Raw genomic sequence first — 15217 nt, 5'->3', positions numbered from 1 at the left:
GCGGAGCCCGATGTGGGGCTCGGCACGGGGCTTGGAGCAGGGCACGGGGCTCAATCTCCTGACCGTGAGACCATGACCTGAGCTGAAATCAAGAGTTGGATGCTTAACCGACTGAGCCACCCAGAGCCCCTTTCATCCCCTTGCCGAATAACCATCCCTTCATCCTTTTTTTCTTAAACAGATTCAACGATTAGGCCTGCTCGTTCTTAATTTTTTTCCTTTTTTCCTTATTAGGAAATCTTTCAGACCTAAGAAAGGTATATAAACCACTAAAATAAATACCCAAGTGCCCACCACTCAGCTTAAGAAATCAAACATCGCAAATACACTCGAAGCTCCCTGTGTACCCACACCCTAGAATTCTCTTCTTTTCCCGACACCCTCTGCTTTTGACTAACAGCTTTCAAAGATGACCCTCATCAAGCCCTATCTTCTGGTATTCATGCCCTCCCCTTGAGTGTGGACTGGACTTAGGGACTTGATTCTAATGACTAGAATGTGACAAAGGTGATGGGATGTCACTTCTGTAATTAGGGTCCAAAAGGTCCTGCCTTCCATCCTGCTGGCACTCTCTCTTGCCCTCTCACTTGCTCTGATAAAGTCTGCTGCCATGTTATGAGATGTTTGTTGGGAGATCCACATGGCAGAAAGTCAAGGGGGACCTCTAGCCAACAGTTTATAAGGAACTGAATCTTTAGTCCAACAGCCTGTGAAAAACTGAATCCTTCGAAGAACGATGTGAGTGAACTTGGAAGCAGATGCTCTCGGTAGAGCCTTCAGATGAGACTGCAACCCTGGCTGACACCTGATTGCAGTGCTCGCGAGAGACCTTGAAGCAGAAGCCGCAGGTAAGGCATGCCTGGATTCCAGAAAATGTATGTTTTAAGCAGCCAAGTTTGGGGTAATTGGTTATACCACATGATAACAAATGCACCTTCTAAGAGGTAACCACTATCCTAAATGTGCTGCCATTCCTTTATATGGTTTTATATATATGCTACATTTATATGCATCATCCCCTTGCATGTCTATCTAAATACATGCACACACATATTATACAATATATGTGATACTATATATTATATACATATATGATGCATATATGTGTACACACACATATATAAATTATCAAAGGAAACCCAAATATATCCCAAATATATATGTATTTGGGTTTCCTTTGATAATTTTGCTTTCTACAGCAGTATGTGTCTAAAAGTTTAATGTGCATAGGAATTACCAGGGAACCTTGTTAAAATGTGATTGCGAAGGTCCAGGGAGGGCCTGGGATTCTCTGTTTCTCCAAAGCTTTCAAGTGTTGCTGGTGCTGTTGATACATGGACCCCGTATTTAGCGAGAAGATTCCAGAGGCTAGATGTGCATCTCTCTCTTTAGAAAAACTGTTTCAACTTGACATTTTAATTCATATTGGCTACCAAGAAAAGAACTCAAAAGAGGCCTACCCAATGATGGAAAGTGATGGCTTTCGAAGAAGGTAAGGGGGGCCAAAACAAAAGAAATCATGTAGGGAAAGATTTCACTTCTTATTATTTACCTAACAAGGAATCAGTCCACATTTGAGTTTATTCATTTAAAACAGACCTTTATTTCTAACTTAAATGAATGCTGGCAAATATATGTGTAGAATTTAGGATAAAAGTCAGATGTTAGTGGATCTCACTTTTTGGGAGATGAGATTTGGAGTAAATACCAGTGTTGATAAAATTTCCCTGGGCTTCTAAACAACAACAACAACAACAACAACAACAAACTAAAAAGAGTGAAGAACAGATTTTTTTTCTTTTTTCTCCATTCTTTTCCTTCTGTTCTTCCTAGCTACAGAGCAAAATAAGAGAAAATTAACAATTATATATTCACCTGCACCAGTGACTCTTTAAATCTAAGAAAATAGTCTTATGTATATACATGCTATATCTCAATAATATATTTTCTCCTTGTAATTTGGAATCCTGTGTGTCTGATGGCTTCAATCACCTGACTGGCCAGCCTCAATACTAATACGTCAAATGCTTGCCTCTCCCTCCCTCCTTTCCTTCCCTCCTGTCTTTCTTTTCTTTCCTCTCTCCTCTATTTCTTTTCTTTTTTCTTTTCTTTTCTTTTCTTTTCTTTCTTTCTTTCTTTCTTTCTTTCTTTCTTTCTTTCTTTCTTCTTTCTTAACGTTTATTTACTTTTGAGAGAGACAGAGACAGAATGCAAGTGGGTTAGGGGCAGAGAGAGAGGGAGGCACAGAATCAGAAGCAGGCTCCAGGCTCTGAGCCTGACGCGGGCTCGAACTCACGAGCTGTGAGATCATGACCTGATCTGAAGTTGGATGCTCAACCGACTGAGCCACACAAGTGCCCCTCTATCTTTCTTTCTTTCTTTCTTTCTTTCTTTCTTCCTTCCTTCCTTCCTTCCTTCCTTCCTTCCTTCCTTCCTTCCTTCTTTCCTTCCTTCCTCCCATTTTTAGAAAGACCATTCTGGGATTTAAATAAAGCTTTTTGTAAGAATGTGCACAATTTCCATTTCTGACCAAGTAATGGGCCCGTATTCACCCTCTCACTTCAAACAACTAAAAAGCAGGACAAATATATACAAACTCTCCCTGACTTGGTTTCCTGAACCCTCAGATTGGTGCTCTCAACTCCAGGGGTCTGCCAGGCTCTGCCTCAGCTCCCCTTCCCCATGTCCTATTCTGGAAACTTCCTGAAGTCAATAAATTGGGCCAAATCATCCACCTTAAGACATTGAAAAAGAAGGGCCAACTCACCCTAAAGCAAGTCACGAGGAAATAGTAAAGATCAGAGTGGAAATTAATGGGAGAGAGAATAGAAAAATAATAGAGAAAAATTGATGAAACCAAAAGCTGTTTCTTTTGTCAACAAAATTGACAAAACTTTAGTTAGATTGACCAGGAAAGAAATACAGAAGACTCAGATTTCTAGAATCAGAAATGAACTTTCATAAACATAAAGGAATTCTATGCCAACCAATTAGACAGATGAAATGGACATATTCCTAGAGAAACACAAACTACTGAAAGTGATGAAGAAAAAAATAATGTGAATAGACCTATGATAAGTGAAGAGACTGATTAGTAACTTTTTTTTTTATTTTTTTTAACGTTTTATTTATTTTTGAGACAGAGAGAGACAGAGCATGAACGGGGAAGGGGCAGAGAGAGAGGGAGACACAGAATCCGAAGCAGGCTCCAGGCTCTGAGCCGTCAGCCCAGAGCCCGACGCGGGGCTCGAACTCACGGACCGCGAGATCGTGACCTGAGCTGAAGTCAGACGCCCAACCGACTGAGCCACCCAGGCGCCCCACGATTAGTAACTTTTTAAAAAACCAGCCCACAAAGGAAATGCCCCAGGTTCAGATGGTTTACCACTAAATTATAACATTTAAAGAGCTAATGCTAACCCTTCACAAACTCTTCACAAATGGAAGAGGATGGAACCCTTCCCAGTTCATTCTATGAGGCCTGATACCCTAATACCAAAACCAAAGACACCCCAAGAAAACTACACATCATTGTCTGTTATGGATATGGGTGCAAAAATCCTCAACAAAATACTAGCAAATGAATGTAATGACATATACAAAGAATTATCCACCGTGAAAACTGGGATTTATCCTAGGAATATAAGATTGGTTTAGCATCTGAAAAAATCAATGAGTGTTATAACAATTGAATACAAAACAGAATCACATGAGCATCTCAATAAATGCAGAAAAGCATTTGACAAAATTCAACACCCTTTCATGATAAAAGCACTCAACAAACTAGGAATGGAAGGGAGCTTCCTCAACTTAACAAAGCACATCTACAAAAGACCCACAGCTAACATCATACTTAATGGTGAAAGAATAGATGCTTTATCCGTAAGATTAGGAACAAAACAAAAATGTCTGCAGCTCAACATTTTACTGGAGTAGCAGCCAGGGTACTTAGGCAAGAAAAGGAAATAAGAGGCATCTAGATTGGAAAGGAAAAAGTGAAATTATCTCTTTTTGTAGATGATATGATCTTTTTTTTTTAAATTTTAAACGTTTATTTAAAAAATGTTTTTAATATTTATTTATTTTTGAGAGAGAGAGAGACAGAGTGTGAGTGGGCAGGGGGCAGAGAGAGAGGGAGACACAGAATCCGAAGCAGGCTCCAGGCTCTGAGTTTTCAGCACAGGGCCTCACACAGGACTCGAACTCACGAACCATGAGATCGTGACCTGAGCTGAAGTTGGACACTTAACCGACTGAGCCACCCAGGGGCCCCATCATGATCTTGTATGTAGAAAATCTTAAGGAATACACACACACACACACACACACACACACACAACCATTATGTGTTCGTAAAAAAGTTCAGCAAGGTTGCAGGACACAAGATCGATATACAATAACCAACTGTATGTCTGTATATTTTCAATGAACAATCCCAAAATGAGATTAAAAAAACAATTTCACTTACAATAAGATCAAAAAGAATAAATTACTTGGGTGTGAAGTTAAGAAAAGGACCAACGCTTATATACTCTGAAAACGTCAAGACACTGTTGAAAGAAATTAACGATCTAAATAAGTGGGCACACATCCCATGCCCATGACTGGAAGATTTAATATGGTGAATATGGAAGTACTTCCCAAGATGCCCTACGGGTGTAATGCAGTTCCCGTAAGAATCTCAGCTGGCTTCTCTTTAGAAATTGGTGAGCTGAGTCTACAATTCATATGGAATTGCATGTGACCCAGAATAGCCAAAACAATCTTGAAAAAGAAGAACAAAGGAGGAGGATTCACACTTCCCGGCTTCATAATTTACTACAAAGCAATGGCAATCAAGGCAGTGTGGTACTGGCATGAGGACAGACATATAAATCAATGGAATAAAGTGGAGATTCCAGAAATAAAACCATGTGTCTGTAGTCAACTGATTTTTGACCAGAGTGCCAAGATCATTGAATGGTGAAAGAATAGTCTTTTCAAAAATAGTGCTAAGACAGCTGGATAACCACATGTAAAAGGATGAAGTTGGACCATGCCCCACACCATATGCAAACATCAACTCAAAATGGATTTTAAAGCCTAAATATAGGAGCTATAACTATAAAACTCGTACAAGAAAACATAAGGGTAAATCCTCATGACCTCAGATTTGGCAAAGGATTTTTATTTATTACACCAAAGGGATAAGCAGCAAAAGGCAAAAATAGACAAACTGGGCTCATCAAAATTAAATACTTTTGTGCTTCCTAGAACACTCATGAAAGTACAAAGACAACCCACAGAATGGGAGGAAATATTTCCAAGTCATCAGTCTTATAAGGGAGTTGTATCTAGACTATATAAAGAATCCTTACAACTCAATGATAAAAATATAAATAACCCAATTGAAAACGGGCCAAGAATATGAAGAGATATTTCCCCAGGGAAGATGTACGAAATGCCAATAAGCACATGAAAAGTTGCTCAGTGGTCATCAGAGAAATGCAAATCGAAACCACAATGAATTTCATGCCACCTTGTACCCACCGGAATGGCTGTACTAAAAAAAGTCAGATAATAACAAGTATTGGCAAGGATGAGGAGAAATCAGAACCCTTGTACATTGTTGGTGGGTATTTAAAATGATGCAGCCACTTTGAGGGGCGCCTGGGTGACTCAGTCGGTTAATGTCCGACTTTGGCTCAGGTCATGACCTCTCGGTTTGTGAGTTCAGGCCCCCACGTCGGGCTCTGTGCTGACAGCTCGGAGCCTGCAGCCTGCTCCGAAATCTGTGTGTCCCTCTCCTTCTGCCCCTCCCCTGTGCTCAAATGTTCTAAAATTGGTGAAAGTTGCACATTCTGTGAATATGCTAAAAACCATTGAATTGTACATTTCATTTTGTTTTATTTTAGAGAGTGAGAGTGTAAGCAGGGGAGAGGGAGGGAGAGAGAGAAGAGAGAGAGAGAGAGAGAGAGAGAGAGAATCCCAAGCAGGTTCCACACTCAGCATGGAGCCCAACATGGGGCTCGCTCTTACAACCCTGCTATCACGACTTGAGTGGAAATCGAGTTGGATGCTCAACCGACTGAGCCACCCAGAAGTCTCTGAATTGTACACTTTAAACAGGTGAATTGCATGGTATGTGAATTATATCTCAACAAAGTGGTTAAAAAAATAAGCCGACGCATTCATAGGGCTTGTCTTGCTTGTTTTCTCTCTGGGATCACTGTCCTGTGTTGCCCAATACCTAGCATCTTGAAGACTGTTGCTTCACATTGTCTTTTTTGTTGTTGTTGTTTCATGCAGGAGGGTAAATACAAATCCTATTACTCATCATAACCAGAAGTTAGCAGTCTCCCTATTTTTTTTTTAATTGGGGAAACCGAGGCCCAACGCAGCTAACTGGCTTGCCAAAGTTCACGTTAGTGAGTGGCAGTCAGGACTAGCCGAGACTTCCGGATATCTAATCTGAAGTCGGGACAGGATTGCTTCCTGTCTGTCCAGCTTCTGGGGCAACTTGATGGCAGATGGTTAATTAAGCAATCATAGACAATGTAAATATCTGTGACCTGAGGATCCCCGAAAGGCCCGGATCGGTTCTCTGCCTCCCCCTCAACCAGCAAGCATTGATTGCACACCTACGTGCGAGGCTTGTTTGGGAGAACTCCCTGGGGACAGAGAAGCAGGTGCCATCATCCCTGGCAACAAGGGGCTCACCATCTGTTTGGGGAAAAAGGCTCCACTCTCTGTGGAACATCTCTGTGGCTTGGGCCATTTACCTATTATATAATAAAATGGCTCACTTCACTTGCAGCCAGGACGATCAGGAGGGGTTCATGGTGTGCGGGGGCTCTTCTCAGGAAAGGTTTCCCAGAGGAGGAAGAATTTGGGTCTCAAAACACAGGCAGCACCCCTGACTGGGTGGGGCACTGAAGGCAGGACATTGTCTCCGCAGGGCGTGTGTGAAAACGCACACGAGGCCGCAGAGGTTCCTTGGCTGTAAGAAAAGCCTGAGTCTTGCAGTGGGAAGGCACAGGGGGGATATTGTACCGGCCAGAGGGCAGACCTGGGGGGTTTGATGGAAGTCCTGTGATGAGGAAATGACTAATAAGGAAGCCCACTGAGAAATCAAATGCGCCCAGGGAGACAGGTTTTTATAGGAAGACAAGTATCTTCAGAGATCACGAAAAACTGGGCTGTCCACTTGAAGTTACAGGACAAAATATTCCAGACCCTCATCATTCAATCACTCACTGAGCTTGTATTGAACACCTACTATGTACTGGGAATTGTGCTGGGGGCTGTGGGTTCACAGGTGCCTGAGACTCGTGGCTTGCCCTAGTTCATGGTCTAGAGAGGAAGACACTTGGATGATGACAGAAGGCGTATTAGGTGGTGGGTTTTCCAGAAAGTGTAAATTCACCTTCTTCTTTCATTTTTTTCTCTCCCTTCTGGTTTCATAACTTAGAGAATTGTACTCCCCCCCAACCCCACCAAAAAAAAAAAAAAGAAAAAAACCCTAGCAGTTACAAGTGTCTGAGAAAAATACAAACATACCCACGTATCTTGGTTGACAGTTAAGTCTGATTACACTCCGCTCAGCAATTGCAGAGCAGATACATACTCCCTGGTGAGCAAACAGTAGAGTTTCAGGGAAAATTTGTAATAACTATGAGCATATTACAGAGTCAGAAACCCAACTTACCAAACAGATTCATGAGAGAGTGGTTATTTCACAGTTTTAAGGTATCCTTTATTTTATTTTATTTTATTTTATTTTATTTTATTTTATTTTATATTTTATTTTATTTTATTTTATTTTATTTTATTTTATTCTATTCTATTCTATTCTATTCTATTCTATTCTATTTTATTTTATTTTTTAAGTAGGCTACATACCCAAGGCAGAGCCCAACATGGGGCTTGAACTAACGACCCTGAGATCAAGACCTGAACTGAGATCGAGAGTCAGATGCTTAACTGACTGAGCCACCCAGGCCCCCTGAAGGTGTACTTATTTTAGAAGAGATTCACAAAGTTACTGAATTTGAGTGAGCATGCGTTTGTTCTATTCCCCAGGGCTTTCAGATAAGGCGTTTATAGAAGGTGACTTGTCCCATCCCATAGCTAATTAGTGGCCGAGCCTAGGAATCCAGCTCATTCTTTCTGAGCCCCAGACTCTTCACTTGAGCTTCCCTGGGATAGAAGGTTTGCTTCCAGACTACTCATTAAACACTAAGTACAACGAAAGGAAAAGCATGTCTTAAAGCTCAAGGGTGCGAAGCCATAAGTACAGTGACAACCAACTAAAAACTCAGATAAAGTACCTCTGAAATGATCACGTGCTGCAAAGTGGTCGATGGGAAAACAAGACTTGAATTCCTTAAAAGGGATTTACACGTAAAGATCTAGGAACTCCTCAAATAGCATATTCTGTCTCTGGGACCTTGTACAAATCATTGAGCCTACCTTGTTCTCTGTTACTCATCGTGTGTGTGTGTGTGTGTGTGTGTGTGTGTGTAATATTTATTTTGTTTTTGAGAGAGCACGAGAGCGTGTGCACAAGTGGGGAAGGGGCAGAGAGGGGAAGACAGGATCCCAAGCGGGCTGGCAGCAGAGAGCCCCATGTGGGGCTCAAACTCACTGACGCTCCAGCCGTGATAAACTGGTCGCGGTTCCCTAATGAGCCGGCCTCCCTCACCTCCAGGCTTTGCAGTAGTTTTTTCCTCTAGAATGCGCAGCCCCTTCCAGCGCCCCTTTCCTCCCCTCAGCCCTGTAATCCTGCAGAATTTTGTGTCCATATTACCCACCTGAGAAGCCTTCCACGGATCAGAACTCTCCTCCTCTGTGCCCCCCATCAGCGCGCTGTGCGTCTGTCTTAGCACTCATCACCTGATTAAAACTGCCTTTTCCCATGTTGGTCTCTCCCACTCAATTCTGTAGGGCTGTCTTACTCTTCATCCTGTTTCCAGAGGAGCCTTTCGAATGAATGATGAATGTTTAAATGCTTTGTAAATGGCAACTTGCAACACAAGTGTTAAATATTACGTAACATTACTGTGTTCGGGCTGGTTATTTAATATTGTTGGCCTACTCACCTATTTGATAATAACGAATATCACGTTTCAATTACATCATTCTGGTTCCTTCTTTTTTTTAATGTTTATATCTTTTCGAGAGACAGTGTGAGTGGGGCAGGGTCCGAGAGTGGCCGGGAGGGTGGGGGGAGCGGGAGCGGGACGAAGGATCTGAGGCAGACTCTGAGGCCTGACTCGGGGCTCGAATTCACAAACCGTGAGACCGTGACCTGAGCCAGAGTTGGATGCTGGTTCCTTCTTGAACCCAATGCCCATAAAGGCTACCTCGTAGTGAGTATTTAACTTGGGCTAGGTTCTGTGGTAAGATTTGAGACATATGATCTCGTTTATACATCATCATAGTAATCTTATGAGCTAGGTTCGATTATAAGCATCATACCCATTTTTCAGATGGAAGAACTAAGGCAGGCTCAAAGAGGTTAAGTCGCTTGCACAACATCAAACGGCTAGATTTTGAATCCAGGTGCTTTGAGTTTAAGATTCAAACCCTAATTCTAACATCTCCCAGTTCTGCCAAAGTTTTCAGATAAGAACACTGTCAACAGTGGAAAGCAACCCACAGAATGCGAGAAGTGGGAGAAAAAAATTGCAACTCACACATCTGATAAAGGATTAATACCCTGAATAGAGAGAGAGCTCTTAAAACTCAACAACAAAACAACAGACGACCCGACCTAAAAAAAAAAAATGGGCAAAGGACTTGAATAGACACTTCTCCGAAGAAGACATCCGGATGGCCAACTGGCATATGAAAAAGTGCTCAAATCACTCATCATCAGGGAAATGCAAATCAAAACCAGAATGAGATGCCACCTCACACCCACGAGGATGGCTTTTATAAAAAGAAAACAACAGAGAATGACAAGCGTTGACGAGGATATGGAGAAACGGGAACCCTTATGTGTTGCTGGCGGGAAGGTGAAACGGTACCAGCCACCGTGGGAAACGATATGGTGGTTCCTCAACAAAAGTAGAAGGAGAATGACCAGCCAGTCGCCACACAAGCCAGCAATTCTCCTTCTGGGTGTACATCCAAAAGAAGTGAAAGCAGGGTCTAGAAGGGAGATTTGTATACTCACGTGTATAACAGTACCGTTTGCAACAGTCAAAACGTGGAAAGGACAGAAATCCTGACGCAGGCTACAACACGAATGAACACTGAGGACGTGATACTAAGTGAAGTCAGCCAGCCAGAAAAAGACAAATACTGTATGACTCCACCGATCTGAAGTATCTGGAGTTGTCGGATTCACAGAGACGGAGAGTAGAATAGTGGATACCGGGGGCTGGAGAGCATCGGGAAGGGTGGGCTGCTCTTTAACGGGTGCTGAGTTTGGGGTTCGCAAGATGAAAACGTTTCTGGAGGAAAGTTTCTGGGAAGGAAACACCTCTACTCCGAAGGCAGTCAGCACATATTTTACTCGCAACAGTCGGCAGATGGCTGCGGGTCCCTTCTGTTCCCAGCAATCACATCGCGACTAACTGCACTGTGCATTTTCCATCCCTGGTAGCTAAGCCCAACAGTGACGCGGGGCATCGTTATTAATAGGTGAAGGACACACAAAGAGGGAGGGGAAGTGGCTTGGGCTGAGTCACACGGCAAAGTTAGAACTCCGAGCTCCCAGGCACTCACCTCGCTCGCCCACACACCTGGCAGCTGCGGAGACTTGCTCCTTTTTGTACCCTGGGCGACCAACTCTGGCCAACCAAGTGGGTCTGATTTGTCTTGCAGAGAAATGAAGCAGAATCTTCCTTGGGATGGTATCTGGCGATCTTTCTGTTTCCACCGGTTGGCAGGAAAACAGAGACCCCCACCACTTGCTGAATGACCTTGAACAACACATCATTGGAAGTCTCCGGGCCCTCAGTGTTTCCCTTCAGTAGAATGTAGGCAAGAATTATTGCGACCCAGCACCCCCGGAGAGAAACTCGGGATGAGCCAGGGAGAGAAGGGTTGGGGTGCACCGACCAATCCATTCTGCACTATCCTTTACATGGATGGACCCCCCAGCCTGGCTGAGCATCAGAATCACATGGGTAGCCTTTAAGAATAGAAATTCCTGGGCCTCGGCCAGCCCAGCTTATTTCTACTCCTTTTCTCCAGCCGTGTGGCCCCTACCGTGAAGGGAACCCCCTCGAGTTGAGAATTGAGGTGGTCCTTAATTTCCCCGGTTAAATAAATCCTCTCCAGCTGGGCTCAAGGGCACCTTCTCAATGAGCTGGGAAGCAGTGGAGTCTGTCTCCTTTGAGCTCCCGCTTAGACTCACTGATCCCCCGATTTTGGCATCTCACCTACCGCCGGTTACTCTTCCTTAAACCTTTGCCTCCCGTTTCCTCAGTTAGCTACGGGAGCACAAGCATCGCGCCATATCCTTCTACTACTGTCCACAAATGCCAGCTCCAGTAAGCACCCAGTGTATGTTCAATAAATATTTGTTGAACTGCAAATCGTCGTAATTCGGAAACCCGAAGTAGCTTCCTCCTCATCTGGGGAGACGTTCTGTCTCGAAGCTTTCTGCTCACACAGAAAGAAGGTTCGACAAAGAGACAGGAGCCCTCGCTTGCAATCCTGGCTGTGCCGCAGACTGCCACCGTGACCCACAGCAAGTCACCCACTTCCGCTAGCCCTCAGTTCCCTTGTGTGCGAAGCCAGGGCTGATCTGTCAAGTTTTTACACTTTCAGTTTTTGGCTCTGGGTTTTGGCTACTCTGGATCTGCAAGGGGCCTTTTTCCTGTCGGTGCCATTGATGCCCGCGATGCCTTTTTTCTCCCCTGTAAGGACTGCCTAATTGATGGGTCACCCCCAGTTTATCAAAGGAGAAACTCAAGAAAAGAGTAAGTGCGTGCTTTGGCCAAGCTTCCATGCGTAGCGTGTGTGTGTGTGTGTGTGTGTGTGTGTGTGTGTGTGTGTAGAGTTGTATAGTCAACTCTTAATTATCTGCGTGCCCGCCGTCTCCTCTCTGAGTGACCCAGGGCAAAGGCATGACCTCCTGGGTGGATGTCCTCTTGTCCCTCTGCACTCTCCCACCCAGGGCCAAAATGTCCACTGCCACGTTCAGTAAGATCTGTTCAAATACTGTCCTTTGAGGAGGAGGTGAAAGATATGAGACACTAGTCTTGCTCTCGTGGAACCTTCCAGTCTGTCTAGGGAGCTGGATGCGTGAAGGGAGTACCCGGGAGCCCAGTGCTGCTTTGCTACCTCTCCAGTGCCTACAACAGGGCCTGGTATAGAGCAGATGCTCGGCAGATATGTAAAAATAGGTGGACATTGCCACGGTTTTCACACTTTTTATTTTAAAGACGGAAAAGCCTGTCTTCAATAAAATTCTATTCAATGAAATTCTAACCCAAAGCTCACAACGAAACAGACAGACAGATGGACGGGTGCGGTGCTGCCCTGGTGGAGGGAGCTAGGGCAAGAGCCTGCCAGCTGTCTCCTCTGGGCCCCAGAGAGGTTTCCCAGCGCCCAGTTGGAAAACTCACTGTAGGCAGTTGGAAAGGAGGTGCAGCTCAACCCTTCCTCTTCTTCCTGGTTAACCTTAGCCACACTGGGTGGGTGGGGGTGGGGGGTGGGGCCTAGCAAAATAAATGGAGGTTTGGAGAACCAGGGGCTCCAAAGGGAATACTTGCATCTGAAAACATGTTGTCAATCTCTTCTGTCCCCTCCTTCTAGGAACTCTAATTAGTAAAAACAGAGGGGAGGAAGTTTTGAGTAGGAGACCTCTGAGTTGGTCCACAAATGTATATCGAGGTAATATTTATTTGTGTTTTAAGTTTATTTATTTGTTTTGGGGGGGGTGGGACAGCATGAGTGGGGGAGGGGCAGAAAGAGAGGGAGAGAGAGAATCCCAGACACGTTCCGCACCGTCAGCGGAGAGCCCGTTGCGGGGTTCAAACTCACCAACCTTGAGATCATGACCCGAGCCGAAAGCAAGAGTCGGATGCTTAACCGAATGAGTCACCCAGGTGCCCCGTATTTGTTTACTTTAAATAAAGAAGGAAAGAAAGCCACTGTGGTAATTCCAGCATTCCATAGAAGCCCATTTCAAAGTGTTGTCCTACAGGCGGTCCTGTGATTTGCAAATACAATGGAAAACTCTCATGGAGTCTGTCTGGCCAGTGAGATGGCGCTGCCCCCCCTTTTTTTTTTTTTTGCACCAGCACACCCTGCATCACCCTGGCAGCTATTAACATTCCTGGTCAAGTTTCTAATCAACTTTGGGCACACACAGATGCCAAGGGGGCTACCCGGTGAGAGCACCTCTCCCCCATGCCTGCAGGACCCCTGCCTGCTGCCTGACTTGGCCTTCTTATCCCTCCAACCCCGATGGGCAAGGGAGGGAAACCAACCCAGGGGATACTTACTTGTCAAGGTGGTCCAGGGAGCAAGGCACATCTCAGTTCTGCATCAGGAAGACAATTGGCAGTAACCAACATCGATTTTAAAATTTGTCAGGGGTGCCTGGATGGCTCAGTTGGTGGAGTGCTGGACTCTTGATTTTGGCTCAGGTCATGATCCCGAGGTCATGGGATTGAGCCCCACCTCGGGCTCCACACTCAGCTCGGAGTCTGCTTAAGACTCTCTCTCTCTCTCTCTCTCTCTCTCTCCCCCCCCCCCCACCCCCATGCTCACGCTCTCTCTCTAAAAAAAAAAAAAAAAAATTTAAATTAAACTTGTCAAAGGGATAAAGATCTTGAATTAAGAAGTTTTCATCATGATTCATCTCACGACCCTTTCATAGAAATCTCATTACCTGCCCCTCAGACTGTCCCTCCTCACAGGTATCAGAAGGGGCAGACAGAGAATTAATGCTGGGGACCCTGCTATAGACTGAAAGTGTTAGTCCCTTCCCCATTCATATGCTGAAACCGAATCCCCCTTGTGATGGTATTTGGAAGTGGGGCCCTGGAATTAGTGTCCTTATAAAAGAGATCCTGGAGGGATCCCTCACCTTCCACCGTTTGAGGACACAGCCAGAATATGGCTGTCTACGAACCAGGAAGGGAGCCCTCGCCAGACACTAAGTCTGCTGGAGCCTTGATCTTGGTCTTGTTCAGCCTCCAGAAGTGTGACAAATAAATTCGTTTCTTATAAGTCACCCGATCTATAGTGTTTTCTTATGGAGACCGGAATGGACTATGGGCCCATTCAACAGCTGGGGAAATCGAAGGGTGAAAAAGAGCTTCCCTTAGTAGGTTACAGGGAGCCCCAGCTTCTCCTCCACTGCCTGGCATGGCCATCTCCTCCCTTCTTGGCCAGTCCCCTGACTTCCAGATCTTCCAAATCTAGCTCAGGCCTGACCCTGACGAACAGGACAGAGGACTAGCCACCTCTGCCCTTTCACTACTACTGCTGACTTCACCCCCTTGTCCGGGTCAACGCCCCCCCCCCCCCAGCATCTGGACTAATCTTGCACTTAAGTAGTTGAGTTGGTATCGTGAAATCCAGTCTTGGGTTAGAACCCACTGAGGGTGAGAGCTCCAAGGAGCCTTGGAGATCAGGAGAAACTAAGGCCTCCGTGGAGGACTTGCCTTGAGGTCTCATAGTAAGTCATGGCAAAGCCAGGGCTAGAAGCCAAGTTTTCCTATGAGCGCCTTATGCCTTACTGGCTACATCCTGAGTTCCTTGGTTTCTTTTCTTGGTCTCTTTCTCCTCTGTCCCGGTGTCCCTTCTCCCCTCTGACCCTCTCCCCAGGCCTGTCTCGCCAGAGGGAAGCTCTAGAAATCGCCGCACCACAAGGGACCCGTCCTTTGGGACCTTAGCGTTGACTCAATGGGGAGATTAACGATCTAAAGAGACACACGCCCCCGACGGAGCCTGTGGTCCCCAGCTCTGAAACATGACTTGATCGCGACCAAGATCATCCCTGGCATTTGTTCAGAACCCAGAGCGACGCCTCCCAGGGTTTAGGTCATTTGCCCAAGGTCACTCAGCTAAGAAGTGGCCACAGCAGGAGCCAACTGCAGGTGTTCAGGCCCTGGGGCGGCGCTCCGCCCCTGCACGGCCCCAGGAGCCCACAGGCCCTGGAGGATAACCTAGCCAGAGGCAAGCCCAGCCCCCGCCTCCCTGCTCGCCGCCGCGGGACCGAGGGGGAAGTGCGTTACTCCCTTAGGGCTCCAAGCCCGTTTATTTGTGC

At 45.3% G+C, this 15217-nt stretch overlaps 1 long non-coding RNA gene across 2 annotated transcripts in view; it reads left to right on the top strand.

Moving 5' to 3' along the window:
- Positions 1–932, top strand: part of LOC145713483 (uncharacterized) — a 78883-nt gene extending 77951 nt beyond the window's left edge. The window contains exon 6 of one of the 2 annotated variants that reach the window (XR_014136618.1): positions 699–932. This is a non-coding gene — a long non-coding RNA (uncharacterized LOC145713483). The remainder of the gene's footprint in view (positions 1–698) is intronic. The other variant, XR_014136619.1, reaches the window with a different exon arrangement.
- Positions 933–15217: the final 14285 nt, after the last annotated feature.

The sequence above is a fragment of the Panthera onca genome, chromosome X (genome assembly GCF_046562875.1).
Source record: "Panthera onca isolate mPanOnc1 chromosome X, mPanOnc1 haplotype 2, whole genome shotgun sequence".
NCBI lineage: Eukaryota > Metazoa > Chordata > Mammalia > Carnivora > Felidae > Panthera > Panthera onca.
This window is presented reverse-complemented; position numbering and strand designations above follow the sequence as displayed.